This window comes from Macrotis lagotis, chromosome 7 (assembly GCF_037893015.1).
Source record: "Macrotis lagotis isolate mMagLag1 chromosome 7, bilby.v1.9.chrom.fasta, whole genome shotgun sequence".
NCBI lineage: Eukaryota > Metazoa > Chordata > Mammalia > Peramelemorphia > Peramelidae > Macrotis > Macrotis lagotis.
The window spans coordinates 2,007,736-2,022,896 of NC_133664.1; the positions used below are offsets into that span (position 1 = coordinate 2,007,736).

The following is a 15,161-nucleotide window of genomic DNA, read 5'->3' on the forward strand; positions in this document are numbered from 1 at the left end:
GAATTAGGCTCAATTGACTGATATCTTGTGGTCTGGCTGCTTTTCTGGAAATTCCCAAGGAATGTTTGCGGAGAATAGTGCCAAAGGCAGAGGAAATTTTAACATAAGGTGAACATAATATTCATGACTTATGACTCTGTGTTGTACATTAGTGTCAGAATCACTTAAAGTCCTTGAAAGCAGTGTATCCAGGAAGGAAATGGATAAAGGAAGAGGAAGTTTATATATAAGAAAGATGTCATTTATTTATAGGAATTTGGTTTAAAGCAATTAACGCCCCATTTTCAAAAATTCATCACCATTTATAAAATATTTTTTTCCCCAAGGACTTCATAGATATTACAAATCCTGTTGAGTTTGGGAGTACCAGGAGCAGGGGCATAGCTAGCTCTATTTTACCGGCGGATGGAGAAGTGACTTGTTTGGCATGATGTAGAAGAGTCTAGACCCAAACTTTATTGATTGCCAAAGCAACTTCTATACTATCCCAGGAAAAATGCCAAACTCCTCATTTTGGACAGTTTTGTTACCTTTAGGCTTTATTAGGAAGTAAACTGTTGTAGCACTGAATGTCTTGATCCATTTTTTCCAAGGCCACGCAAGAACCAGCATCTCCCTAGGGAATAGTTGGTTGCTGAGCCAATTTACTTTGGCTTTAGGTATAGCTATTGAGTCAAAACTTCCTTTTGGTTATACCATTTGGTCCCAAGGTTACTGTGGGTTGAGTAATTTGACAGAATCATGGAATTATGGGGCTTGGTTCTTTAGAATCAATAGAGGCCACAGGCCCTTGGGTTTGGCCCAAGTGGCCTTGTTTACTCAGCATGGAACAATCTTGATGAATGGAACTGCAGCATCAAAAAAACCAAGTTCTTCTTTGAGTGATGCTGGCTTCTCGTCCAGCCAGATGGGACAGCAGTCTCTGGACCCATGGCAATCTTGTGGAGAGATTCAAGAGATTAGACAGGCTGCTGGTTCATTTGACTTCTTTGAGATGGAACTATCAGGGGCCAAGTCTGTCTTCCTGCTAACCAGTTAGGGGAACAGTCAGTCACTCCATAAACATTTCTGAAGTGCTTCACATGTTGAAAACAAAAACTCCTTGCTTTCAAGGTGCGCCTAACTGGGACAATAAGACTCAAAGCCAAACCGCTATGTATACTTATGGCCTACTTATGTATTCTGTACTCACATGCAAATCATTATCTTATCTCCTGATACGTACATGCATGGGAGGCTTCAGATATTGCTTGGTCTGGGTTAGCCTAAGGACAGTGTTTGTCCTTCATTCTGGAAGAAGACCACGACATCGGGAGGTGGTGCCATGACAAGCACATGAAGCGGATTTGAGTGAAGGAGGGGGCTGTGCTAAGTCCCCAGCCTCACTTTCTCCTCCAGAGCCATCTGTGTCCAGGGGCCAGATAGGAATCAGGACGACTGGAGATGGCCCTGGATACGAGGCAATCAGGGTGAAGTGACTTTCCCAAGGTCACACAGCTAGTAAGTATCAAGTGTCTGAGGTCACATTCAAACTCTTATCCTTCTGGCTACAAAACCAGTGTTCTATCCACTGCACCAGTTAGCCACCACAAAATGGGAAGAAAAATCCCAACAAACTGGGAAAAAATTCATCTCCTCTGCTTCACTCTCCCCCTTAACTCATTTATGTGTGGTTCATCAGTTTCCCTTTCTTGGAATACTCCTCCAAGCCAGCTCAGGTCTCACTTGGTAGCCAGGACTCCTTTTACCCTGGGTGTGTCTCTTTATTAGATCTCAAACCCACAAAGCCCAGTTTAACATTCATGTCCACTGAGGGCAACTCTTTCCTGGTTGCCTAGGAGGTGGTTTCAGCAGATTATGTGTGCCACATCTCTCTTGTACCCCTGTTCAGTTTTGGTTCATTGAGAGCCATGGAATTTTGACCTTTTCCTTTGTGTCCTAGGCACCTTTTATTGATACAGCTACTGGAGAGGAAGGTAGGGCAGGTGGGAGATCTTTTTTCCCCAAATAATATTTTAGGGCATTAAATGCCTACCCCCCCTTTTGGTTTTCTGATCAGTTTAACAAGCATGGGTGATGGAAGATAGCCTGATGCCTATTTTCATTTGTTTTTTAAAAAATAACTCAGGGTCTTCTAGAATTTAGCTGATGATAGTTGTGATGGCAGAAACCTAGAAAGTAGGTAGAGGAAGAAGTCTCCTTTCCAAGAGGGGGTGACAACTGGCGGAGGAGCAGTGACTAGCAAGGGAAAAATCTCTAGTCAGTCCGTATTTATTAAATTCCTACTGTCAATGAGACAATGTATGTGAGCCTTTTGTAAACCTTTAATCCCTAAATAAATTTCAGGCCATGTGGGACAGACAGAGAAACTGCCTCTTAGGCCCCAGATGTGAATCTTTACTCTTCTCTCTTTCCCTCCCCTTTGGGCTTCCTTCCTCCCCTTTCCCCCCATCTCCTAGCTAAGTCTTTTCACCTCTCAATTCTGAACCTGTCTCCTCCCCTTCACAGCATCCACTGCCCTTGTTCAGACCTTCATTAGGCCTTGCCTAGATGAGCTACTGCAATTTTTCCTTCCTAGCCTCCCTGCTCCTGGTCTCTCTCTTTGGTCCTATCTATCCTTCCCAGATCTGTCCAAACATGCTTGCTATGGAACAGGTTGACTATGATGCTCCCTTGGCCCAAAATGGTCTTTTATTACTTTAAGGAACAAACAAGACCAACTCTCCCGATCAGTGATTGGCTGCTGCCATCATTCATGCCATCTGCATCCTAGTCCAGGAGACATTCCCTGAGCCCTGTTTGCTAACTGCTGCTTCACATCCCTTCTCGTGCCTAGAATGGGTTCCCTGGGCTTCTTGGCCACCGCAGGCTTAGCAATGCTGTGGGTGTTTGCACAGTTTGGGCTTGGAAATTAGAGAAGATCTGGATTCCAATCCTGGTTCTGATACTTACTTCTTATGGCACTGTGAGGAGTGTTGCTTCCATCCTTTCCCTTCATCCATGAACCTGATAAGACCTCTAGTGCCAGGGCATGGATTGTTGTGAAGTCCCCATGGTGTCTTGGCAAACTTAAAGAGTCCTGGTCATTCTGGCTCATTGCACCATGTCTTCTTGGAAGCCTTTCTTGGTTCCCTCATTATCAGCACCTCTTCTTTCTCATCCTCTTCCAGAGTCTCCCCTGCCCCCATCATTGTATCTCCCTGTCCCTTACCTAGGCATTTAGGTGGAGCAGTGAGGAAGAGAAGAGTCTGGAATCATGTGCTGCCTCAGACACTTAGCTGTGTGACCTTGGATAAGTCACATCACCTCTGTCTGCCCCAGTTTTCTCATCTGTGAAATGTGGATAATCACAGCTCCCAGAGATGTTGTGAGGATCCAGTGAGATGCTGTGTGGAGTACTTTGCAAACCTTAAAGCAGTGTGTAAATATAACATGGCTATTATTCCCTTAATGCATGGGTTAGCTCTTCCAGGTGAATGCTCCTAGACACAGACAGGGACTGCCATTTTCCTCATAGCACCCATGCCAAGGCACACTGTCTGGCACACTGCCTGGAAATCAAGGCAATTGAGCTCTGTCCTTCTTACTCTTGGAGGTCAGTCTTTTTCTTTGACTCTGTAAGTATCCCAACTCACCCTTGTCCAGACTGATCTTCCAGTGGAGGTTCCTTTCCCCTTTCCTTTGCTCCAAATCTCCCTTCTGGGGTTGCTCCTGCCCACCATCAAGGAGGATGCCAACAGAGGACACTGCTTTGGGACACCATTATTTTTCCTCATCACAATGAAAGCCCTGGTAGCTATGGGTTTCCATCTGCTGTGGCTTGGGAGCCCTGCCCATCAGCCTGCAGGGGAGTAGCAAGAAGGGAGACCTGACTGGCCTCACGGTAGGGTTAGTATATGACAAAGGCAAGAAAAATGCTGTCTCATGGGGGTGACATGCTTTTTCCTCTGGCTATTGTATATTTGACTATAATATCCAAGGAGAATACTTTTATTGCAAATAATTTAAATATCTAGGGCTACTTAGCCTGAATAATAGAAGATATGGATGGGATAAAGGGGTGTGGCACAAGAGCTGCCTTTAAGTCTTTGAAAGGCTGTCCCTTGGAAGGGGTTTGATCTTTCTTCTATTTGAATTAGGTTTGGGTCAGGGGGTGTCAGTTGCAAAATGGAAAACCAGACTGTGGGTGAAGAATGGCTTCCACACAATGACAGCAGTCCCCAGGAAGGCTAGGCTGTCCTGGGAAAAAGTGGCTTCCATCTTACTGGAGGGATTCAACCAGAGCTTGGATGGATGCCTGTTGCATATAAAAGATGGAGGATTCTTGGGTTTCTATGGCTTAGACTAGGTGACGTCCTTGCCAGGGCTCTGAGCTCCTATAATTCTGTGCTTTTGTTCTAGAATGTTGTGTAGAGCTGATCCAATCAGAGATGATTGGAGATAAATGAAAAGATGCTCTTTCTGCATCAGATGGGACTCAGGGCTAGATTCCCTTCTTGCTGTAGGAATAAAGGTTCTTCTTGAATACACTGGGGCTGCTCTGCCTCTCCTTCCCATTTTTCTATTTGGTCTTCAAGGGAACCTATAGGTGGGAATTCTGACTCTTGTCTTTGCAGTCTCTTACTGCAATGGCAGTGGGGATTTGCCCTGTGTGTGTGTGTGTGTGTGTGTGTGTGTAGGGATCCTGCAATTGTAGTGATCAGGAGTTCTAACTAACCCTGCTCTCATCCTCTAAGGAAACCAGATCTGGAGCTCTTCGGATGGGAGGCAAAAGTGAAGGTAAAGGAAGTGGTTGGTCCTGGTGGCACTTTAATGGGGTCGGTTTGAGTAGAATTTTGGAAAACTGAAGCCCAAATCTGCCTGAGATGTAAATTTGAAAGGGTAGCAGAATGTAGGCGTGACTGGAGATGCTTTAGAGAGCGGTAAGTTCTGGACAAAGCGGCAGAGCTGATGCTTATTGTTCTTCAAGGCTTGTACAACTATCCCAAATATTTTATCATCTGAGTTTCAGAAAAATTTCTTTAAGAGGATATAATGGGGCCTGGCAAACCCATTTTATAGAGGAGGGGAAGGCCAATGACTTGTCCATAGCTACAGGAAGTTCTGGATCTGGAAGTTGGTCCTAGCCTTCCTGACTCCAAATTTAGTCCTCCCCGCCTATGCCTCCCACCCAACAGTTCTCTGCTCCACTGAGGAGAGGCTTTCTGGATTTTGACCTGGTCATTGTTTCCCTTGGATCTAAGTAGATTTGGGCATAAGTAGATGAATATCCCGAGTAGTCTCTGGCCTCCAGTAGTTAAAAGCCTATCTGAAAATTGTAGTATCTTTCCAGTAAAGTAGTTAATGAGCAACTAACAAGGCCCATTTTCTACCTGCTTTGGAGTTGAAATGACATGAGAAAAGAGTGGTTAACTTTATCATGCAGAGACTTTACCGGATTGTACAAATTAAAGCCAAAGGCCCTTCACAAAAATTATTGGAGATGTGACAAACCTCTTTATGTCCCATTAATTTAACTCTCTTTCGGCTGCATCGTGGACTTCAGTAATAAAACACAAAGTTAATTAAATCACCCAATAGAACAATTACAGTTTCATCAACAGAGACAACAACTCTGAGTGCTACATTTTGGAAATGTGAAACAGCATCTGCAGCTTCCTTTGGGAAAGGACCTAATTGGGTTTGGCCTGGGCACCAGCTTCCATTTAGCAATATTAATGCCAAGGCCAGCACTGCCCTTTCTATGAGCAGAAAAGCTGTCTTGAGGAGGGGCTGTTCCAAGGGTCCTTACAGGACCTTTCCTTAAGGCTGGAAGGGGCTGCTTCCTGGGCTGGGATACAATGGGATGAAAACTTCTGCCTTTAGGCCTAAGTACGAAGGCATACCCAGTGAGACCAGTAGGGGAAAGTGTCAGACCTAGACATCATATAAAAATGGGGTTTTCCAGCTACTGGAAGGAAGCTTTGTAGAGCACTTGGCAAGAGCTACAGGGAGGACCCAAGAAACGAGCTTAGATCTCTTGGCTACAAGGATGTCTCCAAGGGTCACTTAACTTGTGGTCTAGAGGTAGGGAGCCAAAGTTGTTCCCTTTGCAATTAGTAGAAGATGATTTTGAGGCCCAGTTTATAGGAGATGATATTGAAGCCAAGAGGAGTGAAGTGATTTGCTGAAAGTCTTGTGGTTTGAATTAGGGTGAAGCCTACTATGGGTGGTGTCCCCCTTTCAGACCAGGTGATTCCTACCAGACCACAAGTTTAGCTTATCCAAGGGGCAAGCTTAGGAAAACCTAGCTCAAAATGACCCAACCAGTGGGAAAAAGAAAGGAATGGTTCGCAGTGAAAAACTCTTGTTCATGGGGAACCTTCCTGGAAGACCAGAGGAAGCTCAGAAAAGCATTAATGTTCACTCTCCAGTTCAGTGAGAAAAGGGCAAAGGGCAAAGGGCAGTGGTTTAGCCTAAAAATAGCAATACCAGCAGCTAATATTTACACAGCACTTACTGTACATATCAGGCATTGGAGCAGTTGCTTTAAACTTCTTACCTCATCTGATCTTCACGCCAAGCTTGCAAGGCAGGTGTTTCTGTTATTATTATTCCCATTTTATAGATGAGGAAACTGAGGCAAACAGAGTTAAATACTTGCTCTGGGTCATATGCTCAGATGTGGAGTCCATAAAGAAATAAGAGAAAATACTACATTGGGAATCGGATCCTTACACCCCCAGTCCCTTATTAGTGCTCTCTCTATTAAAGCATGCATTTTTTATTTGTCCACTCCCTTCCTTATCTCATGTCTTGTTCATAATTCAGTTGTTCTATTGAGTGTTTAGTCTTCTAAAACACTATGTCCAGTTTTTTGGGGGGGTGGGTGGATGAACCAACCATGGATAAAGACCATCATGGACATTTCCCCATTCCATAGCTTCTGGGCCTATAAACTATTCATTTTCATTTAATTTGGGAAAACGTCTTGTTTTTCTTGTTCTTACTCTCCAGCATTTATTCTTGGATGCTTGCATTTCTTTTGCTTTTGTCTCCCCAGATGATGAGAAAAGTCAGAATCTAGGATCACCTGGGCAGAAAAAATCCCAATTTAACCAATTAATTATTGGTTAAAGGTCACTTTTCTAAAAGGCTTCCATCCTCTCAAGGTCAGCTCTTCCTCATATGAATGTAGGAAGGGGCTGGGACAGAGTAGCTCTGGTTTCCTAAATGGCACCATTGGATTGAGAATCTTTAGGAGGTTCATGGAGGGCAGGGGAACCTTTGGGAAACTAAAAAGCAGAAAACATTGCTATATGAGCACCCATGTCTACTCTGCCACCATTGTTCCACTTTCCTTGGCAATGCTTCTACCTAGAATTTAAAAAAAAAACCATAGGAAGATGAAAGAATATTTAAAAATAAAAATACTTGCTTTTAATGAAGCTTCGCTAACTCAGTGATACCACAGTGCACTTTCCAAATGAGTGATTTGCATAGCTCTTGGAGCATAGAAAGTGCAATGTAAATATTAGCTACCATTGGGGAGGGACATTGGAAACCCCACATACAGTTATCATGACCTTCCAGAAGCATCTGTGAAGCTGCAGAGGAGTCTTGAAGGAGAAAAATGGTCATCAGATCCATGACCTGATCTTGGCTGCTCTTATTCCTTGTGAACCACAATGTCCTAGGGAGAGGCTACTGTGGTAAAGGGTAATTTGGCTGGCATGCTCTTCTTCCATTCCCTTTTATTTTTAGGGTTCTTTTAAAGGGGTTAAATAGCTTTTGAAAGCCTGCTGGAGTCCCAGGAACTGAGAGCCTGGTGGGACTGTGCTATTGTCAGGAAATTTTGCTGATATGATGTTTTTGGGTGGCTTTGTGGAACTCTGGAGATAGCATTAAGCAGCTAATGAAGTTGATAGGCTCACCCCAGCGAATGCTCCATAGACAAAATGGACATTGGCTCATCAACAGCCAGGCTGCCAGTGAGGGTGGGATGAGGAACTATTTTTATGAGCTTGGCAAGATGAATGATGCATAGAGCCATCAAAATGAAAGAATGCACTGGGCTTCTCTTCAAAGTTTTAATTATGAACTTTTTATGATTAGAGAACCTAAAGTTTAAAGACATTTTCTAGATAGGAAGAATGAAGATGTTGGAAATACATGCAGGAGTCCTGCTATCTTTATGTCCACATTGCTTGAAGAAATTACATGACTTGGCAATAATTTCTGAATTTTGACATATTAGTAGTGTGATTCCTGATCCAGCGTTGTAAACTTTGCACTTACATGGATTAGCTTAAATCTTGAGGGTAGACCCTCAAATCATAACTCCTTGATTAATTTGCCTCCTCTTGAAATTTCCTCTAAGAACTTTGGAATATAGTTCATGTCTGTGTCTCTAAAGATCTAGATAAAAGGGTCCTTTCAAGGTAAGAATGCATATGAGGATCCTGGGTAGACATTTTACAGAAAATTCAAAACAATGTCAAGGATTCCTAACAGCTTATTAAGGGTCAATATAAATTGTCAAGCAAGGTCTTCTTTTTTGCCAGGGATGTATATAGCTCTCCAGATCCCTAGAACCAATTTTGGAGTCCTGTTCTTTTTTATTTCTTTTTTATTTTTTTAGATTTTTTCAAGGCAATGGGGTTAAGTGGCTTGCCCAAGGCCACATGGCTAGGTAATTATTAAGTGTCTGAGGTCGGATTTGAACCCAGGTACTCCTGACTCCAAGGCTGGTGCTCTATTCACTGCACCACCTAGTTGCCCCCGGAGTCCTGTTCTAATAGAAACACAAATGGGATCATTAGAGAGACATCCTTTGACCTTCTGGTGAGTATCATCAGCTTGTTCGCTGGGATCTACCCACGCCTGGAGCAGTAGAGTGCTAGCTTGAGGGTTTGGACTCAGTTTGAAAATGAAATAAATTTGAAGTTATTAGGAAGACAACATCTTGACATTTCAGGGACCCAGCTAGATCCCTGGGTTTATGGAGTATCTTTGGATCTCCTTTAGAAGAGCAATTATTTCAGAGCTGCTAAGGACAACATCTTAAACTATGAGAGTTCCCCATCTTCACTCTGCTCCTCCAAAGGAACCTACTGGAGGATGCTACAGAGGGAGCCCTTTTCTGTTCAGATCTGTGCTTTTCAAATGAGCCATTCCAATGGAGGAAGGAGAGCCGGAGTTCTTTGCTTCTTGTATTGTGCTTTGGTGCTGAGCTGCTCCTTCACTTCTGGTTCAGGAAGAACCACTTGCCTGAGTGAATCTCTTCTCCATGGGGCTTGGTCCAAGAACTCAGGGTCAGGGAGCTTCTTCCTTTTTCCAGTCCAGTGGGTGAATACCATGTGCCTCTGACCATGGATGGCCACAGGGGCTCCTGTAGCTGTGGTAGATTGTGGACTCACTCTTATGCCATCTGCTCTTTTGGTCTATGGTTAACTCTAAGTAATGTCCCCCCAAAGTGTTGTCTTCATTCTTGGATAGGCCTAGCTCAAAGGGCAGGTTCCTCATTTACTGATACTTAGTTCTTCTCAATTAGGCATTAATAGACATGTCTCTGGAGAGCATCTTTGTTTGACCAGTTGCCAATGGTCATGAGTAAGAAGATGCAATAAGAGTTGCTATAGATGCTCACCATCCTGGATTCCCATCCAGGTAATGTGGCACCTTTCCCCCTCTGCCCACCTTAATCTGGAGCTAAAGCTCTGTGGGCAGGCATTTTCCTATACTATTGTAGACCAAACTTTGCAACCTGGGTTTGGCTTCTTGTCCTCCTCTCAGTACTTTTCTGGGGAAGATGTCTCTGAACTTGTTACCCTTCTCAACCAGTTCTTATGCACTTTCTCTTGGGGGAAAGGAAAGGATCCTATACCAAATCATGTTTCCTGCCCTACTGGGAAAGTATTGCTGTCTTTAGTATAACTGTGGAAAAAGTATCATCAGATAATCTGTGGGATAAGGGACCCCCAGATCCATCAGGCTTTTGGGTCTTAGTATTTTTCTAAAGTTTGTTTGCCTATTGGCAAAGATTTAGATTTAGAGCTAGGACTTCAAAGGACATCTATTACACTCCCTCCCCAATAGATGAGGCTCAGAGAGGTAGACTACCTAGCTCAGGGGCACACAGTGTCAAAAGTCAGAGTGACTTCTAGAATTCCAGACTCAGTCCTTTTCCCATTGGTTCACTAAATTTTGCCAATTCTTAGGCATTTTCTGGGTCATTTTAGATTTTTTATCATTCAGTATTACATTTTCCTTTTTATTTCTCTTTTCTTCCATGATACTTTCACTTGGATTGTATTAAAAAGTACCAATGAATCAATTAATAAGGCAACCATCAAGCCTATATTAAGTCCCTACAGAGGACACAAATGGAACAGTCTCTGTCCTCAAGTAGTTTCATTCTACTGGAGCAGATTGTTTAGGCTAGGAGAAAAGTGAAGGGCACTGGAGGAGAGGTCAGTGATCATCTTAGATGTGTCATTGATATCCACTTTTATGGAGACTTGGAAAGAGGCAACAACTCTCAGGGCCCCTGTTGTTTATTCTGTAAAACATAGGGGTTGGATTCGAAGATCTCAAAGCCCTCTTCTAACTCTGAAGTTCTTTGAACCCCTGATTCTGTAACAAGGCTTGTTATCTTCAAGGAAGTAGATGAAGAAGCTTAGGGGCAGCCACATCTAAGTGTCTGCCAGAGCCTGAGGCTCTGGGCTGAGAACAAAACCCTAGACATTTTCCATGGAGAACTTTGATTTAAAGCAAATCATCTCGGAGAGACTTTGTCTCAGAGGAAGGGTGTCACCACCCTGAGATTCTGCCAACTTGGCCCCAGAGAATTTATTAGCCATCTAGGCTATTTATTTTGAGGCCAATTCTAAGCTTTTCAGGCACCTCATACTCTCAGTGTTATTGATTGCACTCTCTTTGGATGCCCATAATTTTTATGCAGTTAATTAATAAAGTTTATTGAGCATTTAGTTGTGTGATAAATTGTGCAAAGATGAAAGGGGGAAAAAGACAATGCAGACATTGTTCCTCTGTTTAAATGAGGTGAGAGAATGGAAAGGAAGGCTGTTGGATCAAGATGAAATGTGCTGTCATAGGAGGGTCTGAAGGATGGACCTGGGTCTATCGAACACTGGATGGAAATGAAGCTGGAGAGAGGGTGGTGGGATGGGCTGCCAGTGACCAGCATTTTTCCATGGGATGGGGAGCAGGAGAAGGGGAAGTCTGCCTCTGCCTCTACCACTTGGGGTTGCTCAGCTCTATTTCACCCTGCCTGCTGATGGGAGAGCTCTGGGGAATCAATTGAAAGTCCATGAACATTCTTCTTGGAAGCTCCTGCTCTTTGGAAGCACCTCAACAAAACTCATGTTTGTCCTTCTTGAGGGATCATTTCCAGGACATTTCTTCCCTTGAAGTGTGATGAATCCCAGTGTGAGACTCGGGAGACTCTGATCTCATCCTCTTATGTCCCTTTAGGACTCTGTGATGGGAGGTGGCCTTGTGGTGGTGCCATCCCCTTCCTAGACCTCAGTTTGGAGCCAGGGCCAGCCTTAGAGACTGGTGGGGAGCTGAGCTCCTGGACCAAGCATGGTAGTTCTGTTTTGGATGGAGGAAATGACAGGAATACCATGCCTCTACCCTCAGCAAAGATGAGGATGCTGAGGGGTTAGGGCAGGACATGGCAGGAGACCCTGCCTTCTTTCGGACCCCACAGACCGGGAGTCTCCCCAATTACTCTTGGCTTCCCAGGATCCCCACTGTACTCTGAAGCCTTCCTAATGACTTAGTGTTTTCTGGAGATCAGAGTCCTGTCAGCAGAAGGCAGTGTCTTGTGGATGGCATACACAGGGATATATTTACTCACACATTGGCATTCCAGGCACATTGGGAAAAATTCCTTCTGCCTCCATACATGCCTCGTGTCACAACTTCCCATGGAAAGGTTGGGACCTCTGAGATAAACCTGGAAATGCACCCTCCACCCTGACAGGGTCCATATCCATATGAACTCATATCCAGGAGGGTGGGGGCAACTGGCAGCCTCTCCTCTCCCTTCTGAGGAGCACATTTTGACTGAGGAAAAAGAAAAATCACAATATGGTCACTGGGTACATGGATTCATTTCTGTTCAAAACGCTTTGTTCTCAAAGTAGATCATGGTATCAGGGAGGTGATGCCATGCCAATCTAGGGATCTGGATTTGAGTGAGGGGGCTGTGCTAGGTCACTGGCCTCACTTTCTCCTCCAGAGATATCTGGGTTCAATGGTCAGATGTGAATCAAGACCACAGGACTTGACCCTGCATCCAAGGCAATCAAGGTTAGGTGACTTGCCCAAGGTCACACAGCTAGTAGGTGGCAAGTTTCTGAGGCCAGATTGGAGCTCAGAACTTCCAGGGCTAGCTGACACTTTGTCAGTTATTATATAAGGGTGCAGAGACAAAAAGGAAATCATCTCTCCCCTCAAAGAATTTCCACTGGACTAGGGTGAAAGAATGTTGACACTAGAGAAAATTTATGCAGAGAAGTATCCTACAAAGAAAATATGCATCGAATCATGGTGCTGATTGGAAGTCATTGCTCATTTTACAGATACAGAAAAAAAGAGATCCAGAGAGCTTAAATGACAATTAATACAAGGAGGGAGTGGACTCCAAATCCAGGGCTCTTTTCAGTGAGTGGTGGGGTCCAAAAGCACCAGGAGAAGGTGAATGACAGTTGCAGAAGGACGGATGATGGCTCGTGTCCGCCTGCTCTCTCTACTCAGCGCTGCCCTGCTCTAGGGCATTGCTGGGATTGTGTTTGTTAGTCTGATTAGTCTGGTTCTCTTGGTGACACCCCCTGCTCCCCAGCTTTCCCTCTCAGAGGTGAACAGTCTTTGCAGAGCGGGCAAAGGAAAGCTGAGAGGTTTATCTGGGAGGAGGCAAGAAAGACCTGGGGGGCAGAGTGGATTCTGGGGATTTTTGCCACCTGTACATGAAGATGACAGGAAGGAAGGGCAGCTGGTGGACATTTTCAAACTTGCCTTCCTTTAGCCTTCTCTTCTCCTTTTTCTTTTTTTCCATTTCTTAAAAAAAAATCAATCCCAAAGGTCTTCCATCTTTCAAATTCAGAAATAGAGACATTTTTCTAGATGAAAAGCATCTTCCCAGTGATGTATTGTCTTTTTGCTTTATGCCATTTTCTGAACCAACACATTTAGAGCTGCTTCTCATCTCTAAGAATAGACAAGATTGAGACAGTTTAACAGAAATTAGGGGAAAAATTAAAGGTTTTTCTTTCTCTTTAATAAAATATGAGGCACATGCTGACGGATTACATATTTTTGTTGTTCATAAAGTGTGAAATACATCCTGCAATTAGTCTTTGCAAATAGCAGCCTCGGAAATGCAGGCAGTATGTCCTTGTCAGCCTGGCTGAAGCCAGGGTTGGAATGGAGGCCCAGATTGGAACTCCCCCAGACTGGGGACGTGCGCTCCTTGGGCAGGACGATGTGGCCATGGCCTAGCTGACCCATCTACACTAAGGAGATGCATCGTCCAGGCTAGACTCCAAGGGGAATGACCTGTAATGGGGCTGAGACCAGTAGTGTGATGGCAGATAAGGTATTGAGAGGGCGGTAAGGGAGACTTTCAGAGGCAGCAAAAGGTAATCTTGATAGAGGGATCCAAGACAGAAGCTAACAGTCTATGAAACAGGAAACTGGACATGATTTTCTTATGAAGAGAAATATTGACTTTATCAAAAGTCTTCAAGAATCTTCAAAACTTTCAGAGAAATTTTAGTGAATGACAACTAGACAGTGGAGACTTGGAGCTCACTTCAGTGTCATGACATAGGGCGTCAGAGAAAATGGCTTTTTTGAAGATTCATGGTCTTCTGCCTAACTCTTTGGGACTCTGACCCCTATTTGCCACGTGTTCACACCACCAGGGCCTCACCATGCCTGCCAACATGGTGGATTGAGAAGCAGGCAAGTTCCAAAGGTGAAAGGGGGACTTCTGCCTGGGAGTTGGCACTTTCCCCCAGTAACATTGCCTGGGAAGCTCCTCCAGGGAAAAGGAACTTTTACTTTTGTCTGTAGCCCTCTCCTGACTCATCCCATGTCAAGGCAAGCAGCCCTCTCCAAGAGGAGTGAAGAGTTGGGGGCTCAGATTGGAAGCATGGGACCTTATTTTTTGCTTCAGGGCTTATCCTGGGCATGGCTGACTGCAGGGTAGCCAAGGGGTCCATGACTTTGTGACAAGATCCCAAGGAGACTGAGGAGAAGGTGTGTGAGAAATCTTGGTCTTACAAAGAGGATCAGGGGAGTTGGGGGTCTCCCAGGGTTAACCTAGAAATCACTGGAGATTCCCATTGGTTTAAGGGACATAGGCAGCTAGAATAGAAGGGTCCAGGGTGAAGGGTGCAAATGTCTCTATTTTATCCCCTTGTCCTGGGTTCTCACCTTCTATCATCTAAGGGTCCAGAAGTGCTGCTCTGGTCTCTGATTCCACTTCCATGGATATACAACAGGGTTAATTATGGGGATTTGTGGACCTCAGAAAGCAGAGGGGATGACACCCTGAGAACATTGTTTTCAGGAGAGGAAGCTAAGGGCCAGCCCTTCTGGAGCTGAGACAGACTGACCACTCTTCCTTTCTCTTCTGGAAGCTACGTGTGTGTGTGTGTGTGTGTGTGTGTGTGTGTGTGTGTGTGTGTGTGTTCAGCTGAGTGGGGGGTGGCCCCTTTGGGCAGATTCTCTGGCATAGACATTCTGGCTCCCTGGTTAGAGCAGGGGAGTTGTTCTCCAGCCTGGCCCTGGACCCCCTGGCTGTTTGCTGCCTGCCTCCTCCTCTCGGCTGGCTCCTTACATGTGCCACACCCAGGCTGAGCAATCTGTCACAAATGAACTGGAAAGCCTGTCCCCCATTGCTATTGATTTGGGGCCTAGTGACAATTTATCTATGCTCCTGACAGGATGTCATTCTAGACACTGCAGAGCGGGAGGCCCTTTGGACCCCTGTAGCTTGTGAGCATCATGGGCACGGGCATACTCAGAATGAGTTTTGAAATTGCCTTGTCTTCAGTGTCTCTCCTGCCGCGGACGATGGCACTGCCCCTGATGTTTCACACTTGGTTGGCACCTTTCCTTCCCTCTCTTTGGGTTCCTCCTTAGACACA

The 15,161-nt window shown here is 44.7% G+C and overlaps 1 protein-coding gene across 3 annotated transcripts in view; it reads left to right on the forward strand.

Annotated features, from left to right (window-relative positions):
• The window catches only part of NXPH1 (neurexophilin 1), a 215,697-nt gene that overhangs the window by 19,096 nt on the left and 181,440 nt on the right, over positions 1-15,161 (forward strand). The window lies entirely within an intron of this gene.